The following is a 17,344-nucleotide window of genomic DNA, read 5'->3' on the forward strand; positions in this document are numbered from 1 at the left end:
ACAGCGTGGACGTGAACCGTATGTGCAGTTGACGGACTTTGAGCGAGGGCGTATAGTGGGCATGCGGGAGGCCGGGTGGATGTACCGCCGAATTGCTCAACACGTGGGGCGTGAGGTCTCCACAGTACATCGATGTTGTCGCCAGTGGTCGGCGGAAGGTGCACGTGCCCGTCGACCTGGGACCGGACCGCAGCGACGCACGGATGCACGCCAAGACTGTAGGATCCTACGCAGTGCCGTAGGGGACCGCACTGCCACTTCCCAGAAAATTAGGGACACTGTTGCTCCTGGGGTATCGGCGAGGACCATTCGCAACCGTCTCCATGAAGCTGGGCTACGGTCCCGCACACCGTTAGGCCGTCTTCCGCTCACGCCCCAACATCGTGCAGCCCGCCTCCAGTGGTGTCGCGACAGACGTGAATGGAGGGACGAATGGAGACGTGTCGTCTTCAGCGATGAGAGTCGCTTCTGCCTTGGTGCCAATGATGGTCGTATGCGTGTTTGGCGCCGTGCAGGTGAGCGCCACAATCAGGACTGCATACGACCGAGGCACACAGGGCCAACACCCGGCATCATGGTGTGGGGAGCGATCTCCTACACTGGCCGTACACCACTGGTGATCATCGAGGGGACACTGAATAGTGCACGGTACATCCAAACCGTCATCGAACCCATCGTTCTACCATTCCTAGACCGGCAAGGGAACTTGCTGTTCCAACAGGACAATGCACGTCCGCATGTATCCCGTGCCACCCAACGTGCTCTAGAAGGTGTAAGTCAACTACCCTGGCCAGCAAGATCTCCGGATCTGTCCCCCATTGAGCATGTTTGGGACTGGATGAAGCGTCGTCTCACGCGGTCTGCACGTCCAGCACGAACGCTGGTCCAACTGAGGCGCCAGGTGGAAATGGCATGGCAAGCCGTTCCACAGGACTACATCCAGCATCTCTACGATCGTCTCCATGGGAGAATAGCAGCCTGCATTGCTGCGAAAGGTGGATATACACTGTACTAGTGCCGACATTGTGCATGCTCTGTTGCCTGTGTCTATGTGCCTGTGGTTCTGTCAGTGTGATCATGTGATGTATCTGACCCCAGGAATGTGTCAATAAAGTTTCCCCTTCCTGGGACAATGAATTCACGGTGTTCTTATTTCAATTTCCAGGAGTGTATTTTGTTACTTGTATCTGAGAAGTCAAACTGGTAGTGCATTTGACTGACAGATATTTACTATAAGCACCGGAGTTTGTTAGTCAAGTATGTTCCAATTGGTGCCAGATTGTTAGTCTTCATACCATATCATTCTATCTTATTTATGAGTATTTAAAATGACACAGTGTTTAGTGCTTTGCTCAGGTCTAGGTGTAAGGCACAACTGTGGAAATTTTTCTCAAAACCATCAAAAATATCTTTAACAAGCGTATCTACTACTGGCCTAAAACCAAGGAGTAAAGTGTAAATCTGATTGTGATCCTCAAAATAGCTGCAAAGTTGTAATGTAATACAACATTCTATTATCTTGGATGTTACAGGTATGAGTGATACTGGACAGTAATTTTCAGTCCTGCTATAACCTTGAATAACAATAATAGGATTCACGACACCAGAAAATTTCCAGTCTTAAAAGTATTATGGATCAGAAGGGTAAGAGGGCAACAATAACATCAGTTGCCTGTTTATGGATGGTGTTTGAGAAGCTATAAAGATCTTCACTCAAAGAGCAATGTCGGTTTGTGGCAATTTTGTATACATTTTGGCAGGTAACATGTGTCCATTTAAAATATAAGTTACTTGAGTCAGGTATGTTATCGAAAATACTTTCAGAAGTTGCATCATCTGTTGTGGAGGTAGTAGGAGCTTCACACTTCATGCTTTTTACAAAGAATTCATTCAGTATTTCTGGCAATATTGGAGTTTCTTTTTTGTTTTTATGTTTCCTTGGTATTGTGTTTCTAATCTTCCTGCAGATTTATGTTTGTTGCTGGAATTTTCAATGAAAGCAATAAGTCCCTTTCTACTGTGCTGTTTGCATATCAGTCCTGCATTTCTTCCTGGCACCTTTGTACCTGTATTTCAATTCTAGGGCATCAGTTTTGACCATTTTCTGTAGGGCAATAACTGTGTTTCTCTGGTTATGCAGTTCATCTGTAAACCAGTTGTTCTGCCTTTTTTGTGCACCATCAATTTTCACATTTTAGTTACTTGTGGGCAACGGCTTTGAACTAACTTGTTACTAAGTTAATAAATAAGCTAAAAGCATTATCATTACCAACACAGTTATTTGGTCCACTGTATCCCACTCATGTTCTGATAATTGTTGTCTTAGCTATGTAATGTTGTCTGGATATAACAATCTGATTCTCTTATTGTGTTTGGGTTGCTGAATGGGATAGTTTTCACAGTTGACCATCAATCAATCAGATAGGTACTCATCTTTCATCAAATTAGATATTATGTTATACAGGCATGCATCTATTTGAGTTGTCTTGTCATTCACACAGTACAAGTTGTTGGATCGAAACAGGTTTTGAAAATGGGTGACAATTCATATTTTTATGCATGATGTTAATATTAATATCACTAATGATGTTATCTTGTGGTGCTTGTATTTTGCAAGCAGATACTTATTTAGAGTCTCATTTGGTCTATAAACTGATTTATATCAGAGGTTGGGGTACCATAAATAGAGATAAACATTAACTTTGGTTTAGGAAATAATACTGCAACAATTTAAAAAAGATGTTCCTTGCAAAACTGATCAAACTTTTATGTTATATATTCAGTGTTAGCATTTTTTTTATAAAAAGAAGAAACTCCTCCATGTCTACTTTGTTGGGAACAACATAAAGAGAAAGCAGTGCAATGGATAGCAAGAAAAGTGCCAAGATACTACTGTATGCGATGTGTGCTTTGAAAAATTTCATAGCAGGATGATATTTTGTAATTAGTAAAAATGTAAAAAAAGGAAATAAACATTCCACTGCAAAACGCATTGTCATAAATGATGAAATCAGTTGTGTCTGGCAGTTGATTTTGTTTTACGAGCTTACCATTCTTTATGATGTATGAAACTTATGAATTTAAGGAAAATGTTGGGAAACATTATGCTAGAGAATCCTGTATACCTTTCATGTGATTAACATACATCTTTTCCCAAATCATCATATAAGATCTAATTTCTCTGATTTTATCATCACTGTTTTTTCATGAGACATATGTGGCAGAAGTAATATGTTGTCCAACACTTCTTGTGACTTGTTTAAACAATAAACATCTCTGCACCTGATGGATGTAGTGCCAGTGGAGCTTGTTGAGCATCTCTCAGGCCAAGTAAGCAATCCTGTGATGAAACACACCACTTTTTGTTGAATCTTCTCTACTCTTCTATTAATTCTTGGGGGGGGGGGGGGGGGGGGGATAGTAAGGCTCCCAAACTGATGTACAACACTCAAGGATCTTCTGAATAATTGATTTGTGAGCCATTTCTTTTATGAATGAATTAAATTTCCTTAAGACTCTGCCTAGGAATCAAAGCCTTATTTCCAGTAATTTGCTACCAATAGTGTAATCAAACGGTAGTGGAACTGTTTGCACAATGTCACATTAATTTATGTTTGGAATTAACTTCCAATACTTGTGTTAATTATTTATGCTCTGCAGGTTTTCCCACATTTTGCTATAGTCTTCTGGCATTGCAACCTACCTATAGACAACAGTATTGTTCATGAATAACCTCAAGGAGCATTCAGTATTATCACTATATCATTAATATAAATTGCAGACAGTGTTGATCCTATGTGCACTTTCTTGGGATACTCTTAAAATTACATTTATGTCTGTCAATTTTGTTCCATTAAGAATGACACTGAAAGACAAAGAAAGATGCTAAAGACAAAGAAACCAGTTGGTGGAATGATAAATTAAAAGATGCAATTAAAAAATATAATATTGCAAAGAAAAACATGGAGTTTGAAATAAGAAATCAGAACCAGGGGCTGGTACCAAAAGATGAACTCAAGGTGACAACACTGGATAAGGAATACCGACAAAAGAAACTCCGAGCAAAGAGAATTGTGAAACAAGATAAGTAGAAGAGTTGGGAAATATTAACCCAGAAACTAGAGCAGGATAGTAAAGGGAACCAAAAACTGCTATATGGGTTATTGAAAAGTAAAATATCTGATAAAGAAGACATAAAAGCTATTGAAACAGAGGATGGGGATATTATCAGGGACATGGAAGATATCAGAGAAGAGATGAGGAATTATTTTGAAATCTTAATGAATGGGGAAGGTACACAAGAAAGTGACATCAAATTCATTGAATTAGAGGAGGAGCAGGATCCAATCTCTTAGTTAGAAACTGAGAATTCCCTGAAACAGATGAAGAGTGGGAAGGTGGCTGGAGCAGATGAACTGACAATGGATATGATTAAATCTGTGGGAATCCATGGAATACAACGGTTACACCAGGTGCTGGAGGTGATACAGAAAGAAAACAAAGTGCTGGATGAATGGAAAAAAGGAATTATAATACCATTGTTTAAGAAAGGTAGTAGAAAGAAATGCACCAACCACTGAGGAATCACACTGTTATCACACTGCCTTAAGATAATGGAAAAGGTAACAGGAAAAAGATTGCAGAAAATTCTAGAACAGCATTCAGAGGAACAACAGCATGGGTTCAGAAGTAATAGGGGAACAATAGATCTCATTTTCTCCCTCTGTCAGTTAATGGAGAAGTATTGGGAAAAAGGAAAGGACTTGATAGTAGTATTCATGGATTTGGAATAAGCTTATGACAGTGTACCAAGGGATAAAATGTGGGAATGCTTGAGAAAGCATAATCTTCCTGATTCATTAATTGAAAAGGTCAGATGCTGTATGATGGTTGTGAGAGCAGTGTACGAGCAGGAGGTGGAAGATCAAAATGGTTTAAGACAAAGAGAGGTGTTCAGCAAGGCAATTCACTCTCCCCTTTACTCTTCAGTACAGTTATGGACACAATCATGAAAGAAATCAAGGAAGAAGAAAATGAAGATCTTAATGCATTTGTTTTTACTGATGACATCACCATTTGGGGAGAGACGGAAATGGAGGTTCAGAGGAGACTAGATTACTGGAACACAAAACTTAAAAAATTCAAGTTAATTGTGAGTAGGAACAACACAGTGGCTATGAAGATGAGCAGGACAACCATACCTTGTCACATCTTACTGGAGGGGATGAAGGTTGAATGTGTGAAAAGCTTCAATTATCTGGGTAGCATCATATCACCCAATGGAAGTTCCAAACTAGAATAACAAAAGAATTTAGCTTCTTCTACCAAGTATGAAATCTAATCTGGGACAATGAAGTCCCTCAAAGAGCCAAAAAGACCATATATAAAACTTATCTCCTGCCAATTATAATGTATAGTCTAGAGGCCTGTGTCACAAATAACAGAGAAGAGAGTCAAATACAAGCATGTGAAATGAAGTTCCTTAGGTTAGCTCTACTAAAAACTAAGAGAGACAAGAGTCAGAAATGATTATGTAAGAAACCTGCAGGTGACATTGATTGCAAAGGAGAGGATGAGTGCTTTGAGATTGAAGTGGTTTGGTCATGTGAAGCTAATGCACACAACTTGAACTCCACACCAGTATTTGGAGATGGAGGTACCAGGAAGAAGACCAATTGGACAGCATAGAAAAAGATGGACAGACCAGGATAAGGAAGATCTCAAGAGGAGAGGAGTAACATGAAATGTAGTGGAGAGCGAAACGCTATATCACGACAGAAACGAATGGAGGCACATAGTTCACCTGGCTCACTGGAAGGAAATCCTGATGGTGATAACATGTTGTGTGTCATCTGCAAGGAAGTTCTAAATCCAGTTGCAAATCTGATCCAATATTCATGACTTTTGTTTATTAAATGGCAGTGCAAAACCATACTGAATGCCTTCTGGTTGTCAAGGAACATGACATGAACATGGGCACCATTGTATATGGTACTGTATATCTCAAGGATGAACAGAGAAAGCTGAGTTTCACAAGATTTCTGTTTTAAAGGAGAGTTTTGTTCTCTAAAAACATCATAATGCGTAAGTGTAAAAATGTTCCATACTTCTACCACATACTTGTCTAATACATATTGTGCAGCACTTTTTATTTTTTCATTTGTGTTCCACATTTTCATCCTCAGAATTCAATATTTGATATTGACTACTTGAATACTCTGCCATTTGTATGCAGTCACTCTTGTTAACCAAAAATATTCTCCTAACTGGGTCTGTTTGTTACTGTTGCTGTCATTTGTAAGTTCTGTATTGGAAGTAATTTTCAGAGAAGACATTCTGAACAATCTCACACGTCTCTTTATCTCTTTATTACATGATTCTCCTATTCTATACCCTGACAGTATTTTTAATATAACTGACATTATGTGATTAAAACAAATTTCATTTCCCCAAGCACAGATACACTGACTCCATCTGCTAACGTTACTTTGATTTTTAGCTGAATATAATTCTGTTGCTAGTACCCTAGGATAAAATAATATTTCTGATGTGTCGCCTTACCTGCAGCCAAACTTGTGTCTATATTTATCAGTTTCTGGTAGCATAGTTTTCTTGCTAATGTCTTTTTATTTATTTCTTTTATGACACAAAGGACAAAATAACTGTAATTGCAAAAACTTGATATATATTCTTCCTGTATTATACCCATATAAAGTTAAGCTTATAGTTTACATTAAAAATGCATTAAACCTTTAAAAAAACTGCTTATATAATTTATCTCTACTGCTTTTACAGATCACATATTGTCTCAGTTGGTGAAGATTTAGTAGAGGAAAAGAGAAGTTCATTTCCATCAAACACGAAAAATAATTTTGGTAACACTTGCTCTGTAAGTCACAAACAAAGCACATGGAATGATAAAGAATTTCAAAGTAATCTTTTTGATGATAAAACTGTTATCAGTTGTTTTACATGCCCTCTCTGTAGTTTAGGTATTATGACAGAAACAAGTGCAAAGGTCAAGTAACTGTATAAACTAATGCAAGCGATATTTCTGTGTCAAACACAAGATGTGCATGTGGCAATGAAAAGCACAATATTCAAATGAAATCAAAGAGCAAATGACAAGAATTTTATGCAAAAGATGTAGGACTAAAAGGCCAAAGAGTCCCTGTATACATAATGTTACTTTTCCTTACAACCAGATCAGTAACTGTCCCACTTTATAGATATAGTAAGTAATATGCAGAGAATAAAGCATCCAAAGAGGAGAGATTCATGAGTTGTATTCAATTTGATGTTTTTGTATAAAACATCAGCAAGTGGAATCTTGAGAAAGACTTTAACAACTATGGTACTACAATTATGAAAATATGAGCCTCCAGCCTTGCTCACTGTACTGTTTTCATCAATCATGGTGACGTTCTCAGATTTTTACTGTCCATACTTTGTATGACATGTCACTAAAATTAGAAAAAGCATTTCCTTGAGATAAATGTTGACATTAGAAGATAATTCTTTATTGGACACATTTTGGCTTATTATATGATTGTGCTGTGTTGAAGTGTCGTAATTCATATTATTGGATGCCAAAATACAGATATGACTGTCTTTGAGATTGAAATAAATTTGTTTTTTGTGTAGTTTATTCACTGGCCTCAATAAATTCATATAGTTCCCAAGACAGTCATTCTTTCAAAGAAGTAGAACAGCTAAAGGTAATTTATCATTAGAAACAGAACGGTATTTTTTATAGTTATTCATTTGTCAGGAAACTTCATTGCTGAAATAGATGCATGTGCACGGAGAAACTGCACTTTGTTTCAGTGAGCATTGGCATGCATTACAAATATTGCCTTATATATTAATTGTAGGTATGTATACATGTGATATTAAATAAGTAAATGTTGTGAAATTTATTTTTACGTGTGATATATGTAATTTGTGATAGCTGCAGAAGATCATTTATATACAAAGCTTAACACTTAAATGTCATACATCAGTGTCTTTTGTTTACAATTCACTAATGTAATGATGAATGTATCATGTCTATGGTTTAATAAAATTATAGATTTAACTTTCCCCGTGCAAACTCTATGAAAGAAAATTATTTTATATCAGTTTTGTCATTGATAACTACATTGTTCTGGCCTTCAGGCATTTAGTCTGAATAAAGTGCAATGATTTTTGTGTTATATATTTCACAGCCTCTTCTCAGAAAGAAATTTATATGAAGGATACATATTCCACCACAATATTAAATTGCATTTCATTCTAAAAGTTTGTGACTATTTAAAAATGTCATTGAATAAAACAAAAACAGTTTCTTTCTTGTTTTATGCCAACATAATACTCTTTTTAAGTCATTACCACATTTTCCTTGATCCGTGTTAACAGAGTTACTCTAACTATTGAATTTTCCACTCCCAGCAAGCACTAGCACTTAACATTTGTTAATTCAGTGCCTCTGATTAGCATTTAGGAAGATGTATTTCACACAGCACAACAGCATGTGATGTTTTCTTTTTTTCATATTTCAATTACAAATTACAATCAACAAAACAGAAATGTTTCTAGAATGAGATTTTCACTCTCCAGCAGAGTGTGCTCTGATATGAAACTTCCTGGCAGATTAAAACTGTGTGCCGCACTGAGACTCGAACTCGGTACCTTTGCCTTTCGGGGGCAAGTGCTCTACCATCTGATTAATTTCTTTGCAAGATAACTTATATAGCATAAGTCACTTGACACAGTGTAACATTGATGTTACCATTTGTTACATGTGAATACAATTATTTGTGTACTTTTTTGATCTGGGACAGCTACTCCTTTATCTGATAACAACATACATTTGACATAAGTACATAATATGAACCATGAACCATGGACCTTACTGAGGAGGGGTTGCTTGTATGCCTCAACGACAAAGATAGCAATACTGTAGGTTGAACCACAATGGAGGGGTATCTGCCAAGAGGCCAGATGGTTCATGGTTCCTGAAGGGTGGCAGCAGCCTTTACAATAGTTACAGGGGTGACTGTCTGGATGATTGACTGATTTGGCCTTGTAACATTAACATGGCCTTACTGTGCTAGTACTTTGAATGTTAAAGGGGAAGCTACTACTGTAGCTCTACTGTGTGGCCTAATGATGATGGCATCCTCTTGGGTAAGATATTCCAGAAGTAAAATAGCCCCCATTTGAAACTCCAGCTGGTGATGATACAGTATAATGTTGGCATCAGGATATATAGAGAGGATAAATTGCTACTCTGCCTGTAAATTAAAAGTATTTTGTCAACTAAATTGTAAACTCCATGTAAAAGTTTGAATTGTAACTCACCTAAAGTCTGTTTATAACAATTAACCCATTGTAGTGTTTACTATAAATGCTGCAGATTCATGTAGCAAGTAAGGTTAGTCTTCCATCAGATTTTGAGACAGAATCTACATTTGTCATCAGTCCTAACAATGTGATAATAGATAATATTATTTCAAATGGTGCATCTGTAAACTTGATTATTATGCATATCACATGTTAACTCTCCATATTAGAGAAAAGAAGAAGATTTATATTTCACTTAATTTACACCTCTGCCTAATGAACTTATCACAATATTAACTGTTGCCAAAAACAACGATAAATTCTTTTACACTTCAGCAGATTATGAAATGGCTTAATGTTACAGCATGATAATTAACAAGCTGTCTGTTAGCATGAATGGCCACTGTCAAATGGTGATTTAAGAGACAGCCTGACCACCCAGTTGCATGTGACCAAATATGACGTGCATGACTTCAATGTCTGCTTCACAGTTTGTGCTACCTGGATTCTTCCCACTAGAACCAGATTTTCTTAGCAGGTGGGAACTTTTCCTTCATTATATCCTTTGGTCCATAGCCCCCCCTGACCTCAACCTTTGCTTGTCCCTGTCCTCCACCTGCCCATCCCCTTCCCTGCTCCCACTCCAGGCTTACACATGTTTTCAATCTGCTAGTGCAGCATAATAATGAAACTTCCTGGCAGATTAAAACTGTGTGCCCGACCGAGACTCGAACTCGGGACCTTTGCCTTTTGCGGGCAAGTGCTCTACCAACTGAGCTCCCCAAGCATGACTAACGCCTGGTACTCACAGCTTTACCTCTGCCAGTATCTCATCTCCTACCTTCCAAACTTTACAGAAGATCTTCTGCGAACCTTGCAGAACTGGCACTCCTGAAAGAAAGGATACTGCGGAGACATGGCTTAGCCACAGCCTGGGGGATGTTTCCAGAATGATATTTTCACTCTGCAGCGGAGTGTGCGCTGATATGAAACTTCCTGCCAGATTAAAATTGTTTGCCCAACTGAGACTCGAACTCGGGACCTTTGCCTTTCGCGGGCAAGTGCTCTACCATCTGAGCTACCGAAGCACGACCCACACCCGGTACTCACAGCTTTACTTCTGCCAGTATCTCATCTCCTACCTTCCAAACTTTACAGAAGCTCTTCTGCGAACCTTGCAGAACTAGCACTCCTGAAAGAAAGGATACTGTGGAGACATGGCTTAGCCACAGCCTGGGGGATGTTTCCAGAATGAGATTTTCACTCTGCAGTGGAGTGTACGCTGATATGAAACTTCGTGGCAGATTAAAACTGTGTGCCCGTTCAAGACTCGAACTCGGGACCTTTGCCTTTCGCAGGCAAGTGCTCTACCATCTGAGCTACCGAAGCACGACTCACGCCTGGTACTCACAGCTTTACTTCTGCCAGTAACTCATCTCCTACCTTCCAAACTTTACAGAAGCTCTTCTGCGAACCTTGCAGAACTAGCACTCCTGAAAGAAAGGATATTGCGGAGACATGGCTTAGCCACAGCCTGGGGGATGTTTCCAGAATGAGATTTTCACTCTGCAGCGGAGTGTGCGCTGATATGAAACTTCCTGTCTCTGCAGTATCCTTTCTTTCAGGAGTGCTAGTTCTGCAAGGTTCGCAGAAGAGCTTCTGTAAAGTTTGGAAGGTAAGAGATGAGATACTGGCAGAGGTAAAGCTGCGAGTACCGGGCGTGAGTCGTGCTTCGGTAGCTCAGATGGTAGAGCACTTGCCCGCGAAAGGCAAAGGTCCCGAGTTCGAGTCTCGGTCAGGCACACAGAGTTAATCTGCCAGGTAGTTTCGTATCAGCGCACACTCCGCTGCAGAGTGAAAATCTCATTCTGGAAACATCCCCCAGGCTGTGACTAAGCCATGTCTCTGCAGTATCCTTTCTTTCACGAATGTGCTAGTTCTGCAAGGTTCGCAGAAGAGCTTCTGTAAAGTTTGGAAGGTAGGAGATGAGATACTGGCAGAGGTAAAGCTGTGAGTATCAGGCATGAGTCGTGCTTCGGCAGCTCAGATGGTAGAGCACTTGCCCGCGAAAGGCAAAGGTCCCGAGTTCGAGTCTCGGTCGGGCACACAGTTTTAATCTGCCAGGAAGTTTCATATCAGCGCACACTCCGCTGCAGAGCGAAAATCTCATTCTGGCAGCATAATAATGTTAGTTTCACTGTGAAGTAGTTTTGACTCATTTAAGTTAACAATCATAATTACTAATTTTCATGGTCTAAGATGGATTTTGGTAAATGTAGTGACATGAAAAATAAGATTACATTATCAGAAAAATAGTGTTTTGATGATCAAATAAATGCAAAATTATCTTTATATGTGGAATACAAAATTTAAGAATAAAATTAACTCAAGTCAGGCCAAAATTTGTACAGAATCCAACATTTCAATTTAATTACGAAAGTTCAAAGAGGGAAGATTCATTACAATGTGTCTGATAAAGGATATCTAGTTGTCATGTTATCTGTCACTCAATGCCTCCTCTATGTGGTGAGCAGCAATCTGACCTTCTCATATCATTGTTCTATCCAGGATTCTCCATTGTATGCTTTTGGGAAAACAAAACTGTCATTTTACAGATCAGAGTGTGGGAAGTTACATCGCTTAGTAAGTTAGGCAGGTTAAAGAATTTAAAAATAGAAATAGATTGATTGAAATTAGACGTAATGGGAATAAGTGAAGTGCCGTGCAGGAGGAAAACGACATCTTGTCAGGTCAGTACTGTGTTATCAACACAAAAATAAATAAGTTTAATTCAGAAGAAGCCCTGAGAATAAGAAAACAGAAATCAGGTAAGCTAATATGAACAGCATAGTGAATGCATTATCATTGCCAAAATATACTTAGAGCCAACACCCACCACATGTAGTTCAAGTTTATATGCTAACTGGCTTTGTAGATGCTGAAACATTGAAAGAATGTGTGATGAGTTAAAAGAATGTATGATGAGTTAAAGGAAACGTTTCAGATAATTAAGAGGGATAACAGTTAAATTGTGATTGCAAAATTCAGTAATAAGAAAAGGTGGTAAGGGAAAATAGTAAGAGTATATTGCCTGGGAGAAATTAATAAAAGAGGAAGCCTTTTGGTAGGATTTTGCACAGAGCATAATTTAACATCACTAAAACTTGGTTTAAGATCCATGAAAGAAGGTTGTAAAAGCAGAAGACACCTGGGGGCACTGGAAGGTTTCAGACTGATTGTGTAATGGTAAGGCAAAGATTTCAGAACCAGATTTTAACTATAAGACATTTTCCATGACAGTTGTGCATACTTCTCATAATTTATTGGATATCAGCTGCAGATTAAAACTGAAGAAATTGCAAAAATGTATGAAGCTAAACAAGTGGAACCTGGATAAATTGAAAGAACCAAGAGTTGGTGAGAGTATCAGAGAGAGCATTAGGTAATGTTGAACTGAAACAGGGAAATGGAATACAATAGAAGACAAATGAGTAGCTTTGAGAGATGGAGTAGGGAAGGCAGCAGAGCATCCCATATGTAAAAGGACAAGGCCTAATAGAAATCTTAGATTGACACATGAGATATTGAAATTTATTGACAACGGACAATATTAGAAATGTAGCAGATGAAGCAGGTGAAGGGAATACAGGCACCTAAAAAATTAAATTTGCAGAAAGTGTAAAATAGCAAAGAGGGAATGGCTGGATGATAAATGCAAAGCTGAAGAAGCATGCATAACTTGGGGAAAGCTGGGTGACACCTGTAAGAAAAGTAAAGAGATCTTTGGTGAAAAGAGAAGTTGCTGTGTGAAATCAAGAGCTCAGGTGGCAAGCCAGTACTAAGCAAAGAAGGGGAGGCTGAAAGGTGGAAGGAATATATTTGAGGACAATGTTATAGACAGTAAAGGAAAGAAGGAGATTAGGGTTTAATATCCCATTGACAATTAGATAATTTGAGATGGAACACAAGCTCAGATTAGGGAAGGTTGAGGAAGAAAATGGCCATGTACTTTCAAAGTAACCATACTGGCATTTGCTTAGGCAATTTAGAAAAATCATGAAAATTTTAATCTGTATAGCTGGATAGGGATTTGAACCATCATCCTCCTGAATATGAGAGTCCAGTATGCTAACCACTGTACCACCTCACTTGTTTGTACAAAAAAGAGAGGAAGTAGGTGAAAATGAGTTGGTAAATATGATACAGCAGGAAGAATTTGACATAGCACCAAAAGACATGAGTAGAAACAAGGCCTGTTGAGTAGACAACATTGCCTCAGAATTATTCAGATCATTATCAGAACCAGTTACAAAAAATTGTTCCACCTAGTGTGTAAGGTATATGAGATAAGTGAAATATGCTCAGACTTCAGCAAGAATACTGTATAATAATCACAGTTACAAAGAAAGCAGGTACTGACAGATGTGAATAGTACTGACTCATCAGTTGGTAAGTCATGATTGCAAAATACTGATATGAATTATTTATAGAAGAATGAGAAAACTGGTAGAAGCTGACCTTGTGGAAGATTAGTTTGGGCTCTGGAGAAATGTAGGAACATGAGATGCAATACTGACAGTATGACACATCCTAATGAGGTTGTGGGACAGGAAGGTGAGGAAAAAAAAAGGAGTAGAAAGAAGCAAAAGAGGAGAGGATTGGGTAGAGACAGGTGGATGCATTGGCAGAGGGCTACAGATAAAACAGGGTGGGAGTGAGAATGAGGAGGAGATGATAGGACAGATGGGGTGGAAACAGTTGGATGGATGGTGTAGAGACAGTATGTTACCATAAGTTGAGGCTGGAGTAATTATGGGAGTAGAGAATGTGTTGTAGGGATAACTCCCATCTGTGCAGTTTAGAAAAGCTGGTAGTGGATTGAAGGGTCCAGATGGCTCGGGTAGTGAAGCAGCCATTGTAACCAAATATGTTATGTTCAGCTGCATGTTGTGCCACAGGGTGGTCTACTTTGCTCTTGGCCACAGTTTGGCAGTGCCCATTCATCCTGATGGACAGCTGGTTGGTAGTCATACCAATCCAAAAAGCTGTGCAATGATTGCAGCAGAGCTAGTAAATGACATGACTGCTTTCACAGGTATCTCCTGATGGGGTAGGATAAGCCTATGGCATGACTGGAATAGGAAGTGTTTTCTGCGTGGAATGGGTAGGTCTTGCATCTAAGTCTTCCACAGCAATATGATCCCCATGGCAAAGGACTGGGATTGGGAGAGGCATTAGGATGGGCTAGGATATTGTGGAGATTTGGTGGGTGCCCATTGTTGTACCACTCATTTGCTTATATGCCTTCTCTTCAAATGAGAAATAGTTGTGGGCTATGATAAAGGTAGTAAGGTGTGTGAGGAATGAGGTAGTGGATTTGGAGTCTGAAAGATGTTGGGGAACGTAGTGTTCAATAGTGGTAAGATCACTGACATGAGAAATGTTGGTGTGTAGGGAGGTAGCATCAACTGTGATGAGTAGGGATCCAAATGGTAAAGGGATGGGGATGGTGGAGAGTTGGTGAAGGAATTGACTGGTGTCTTTGATGTGAGAGGCTAGATAATGGCCAGCCGGTTGGAGATGTTTGTCAATGAGGGCTGACATTTGTTCAGTGGGGCACATTAACCAGCCACAATGGGGCCTCCAGGATTGTTAGGTTTGTGGATTTTGGGTAGCATATAGGAGGTGGATGTGTGGGATGTCATAGGAGTGAGGAAGGAAATGGACTCAGGGGAGATATACTGGGAAGGGCCTACGACTTTAAGCAGGAATTGTAAGTTGTGTTGGACCTGTGGGATGGGGCCACTCTGGCAGAGTTTATAGGTGGAGGAGTCATATAACTGGCAGATGCCTTCTGCCAGGTAGTCACTGTGATTCATAACAACAGTGATAGAACCCTTGTCTGCAGGTAGGATGATTATGTCAGGATTTGTTCTGAGGTTGTGTATGGCTGTTCTTCCTTCTACTCAAAGGTTGGTGTTCTGGGGAAGGATGGTGAGGCTAAGTTAGAGGTAAGGAATTCCTGGAAGGTGAACAGTGGGTGGTTACACAGAAGGGGGGAAGGATCACGATTGGATGGTGATATCAACTGGAGGAAGTAGGGTTCCGTGTTGGAATTAGGGAGGTTTTAGTTGAAGCGATTGGTGGCAAAGATGTGCTTCCATTTCAGGGCTCAGGAGAAGAAGAGTAGATCATTGACAAGTCCAGCATGGTTAAATTTGGGTGTAGGGCTAAAAGTTAAGCCCAGATTCTTGCCACAAGAACCATATTCCTGTAGAAGACCAGGTGCAAAACCTGCCCAATCCACCCACCCAATTCCAGTCATGTTACAGCTTTATCCTACCCCATCAAGGGCCAGGACACCTGGGAAATCAGCCATGTGATTTACCAGCTCTGTTACAATCAGTGTACACCTTTTTATATTGGTGTGGCTACCAACCAGATGTCCACCAGGATGAATGGCCACTGTCAAACTGTGGCCAAGAGCAGCTGATCGTAACACACTTCGATTCAGTGGCTGCTTCACTACCCAAACCATCTGGATCCTTCCTTCCATCACCAGCTCTTCTGAGCTACACAGATGAGAGTTATCCTTACAACACATTCTCCACTCCCATAATTATTCCAGCCTCAATCTATGGTAACACACTGTTCCCACACCCTCCACCCAACAGTTTCCACCCCATCTGTCCTATTATCTCCTCCCCATTTTCATCCCCCAGCCTACCTATTTGTCGCCCTCTGCCAATGCACCTGTCCATCTTTCACCGCTCCTCTCCTTTTTTGCTCATTTCTGCTTCTTCCTGCCTCACGTCCCTGTCCCACAGCTTCCTGATGCTGCACCTGTTGGCATTCTAATCCCTACACGCTCCACCAGACAGTATTTGTCTCTCTCCCCACCCTTACACTACTGTCTCTTCCCCTTTCCCTCCAGATTGCTGAACTGTTTTCTCTCATTCACAACCCTGTGATAATTTCCTTTGTTACTCTTCTCTATAGCATTTCTCTTTTCAGCGTCCGTTCTTTCTCTTCTATACTGTATTTATTCACCCCCCTCCAGACTGCATCTGCTTCCGAGCCACACTGTAACAATGATCTTCCACACACAACTCGGACTTTGTGACCCCGCAGATTGTTGATGCAGCATCTGATGGCCCAGTTTCTTTCCACTGAAAGTTACAATTGTATTCATTCCTACTCATCCCACATCCCGAAGTACTTTAGTGTTTTGTTTTCCACATCTGTCCATGCCACACGAATGCCTCATCCTGAGCTAGCCCATCTGTCCTCTCTCTCTCTCTCTCTCTCTCTCTCTCTCTTCACTTATTGCAACACACACACACACACACACACACACACACACACACACACACACACACACACACCCATACCTCCTCGTTCCTTTTCTCTCACGTTTCTGTATGTTTCTAACGCATTTGTGCGTATTTTTACGAATCTTTGCGCACTTTTTGCGTATCTGTGCATATTTCTGCGTGTCTTTACGTATTTTTTTATTCATCTTTTCGCTTACCAAGCACCTCTCATAATAACCATAAACACAGTTTGCCCATTTCTGCGTCATTCCCATTTTCTTTACACCATTCCTGCCACAATGGATCCTTGTTCCATGTTTCTGCGCCATTTCAAAAAAGCATCCCTTTTCCTGGCTAAAACCCAGTCCCACATCCTGTTTCTCAAATGCTTCCTAAACCACAGATTCCCCCCAAACGCCATAACCATAAAGATTCATTTCTCTGGATCCCACCCTTCCTTCCACAATGATGTACACCTCTTCAGAGTCCTCTAATCCTTGGCCCAACCAAACCTAGTACTGCAAAAACATGTCTCCATGTCACAGGCATCCCAGAACCAAGTCTGCTTGCTCCATTAGGTACTACTACTCTCCAGCCCCTACTCGTTACATCACGTCTCCAAAACTGAATCTCTTGCACTCCAGCAACTGGAGGAGCATTCCTGACAACAGCTCCATAAGTTATCCAAGCAGCTGACATCCTGCTGC

This window comes from Schistocerca nitens, chromosome 5 (genome assembly GCF_023898315.1).
Source record: "Schistocerca nitens isolate TAMUIC-IGC-003100 chromosome 5, iqSchNite1.1, whole genome shotgun sequence".
Lineage (NCBI taxonomy): Eukaryota > Metazoa > Arthropoda > Insecta > Orthoptera > Acrididae > Schistocerca > Schistocerca nitens.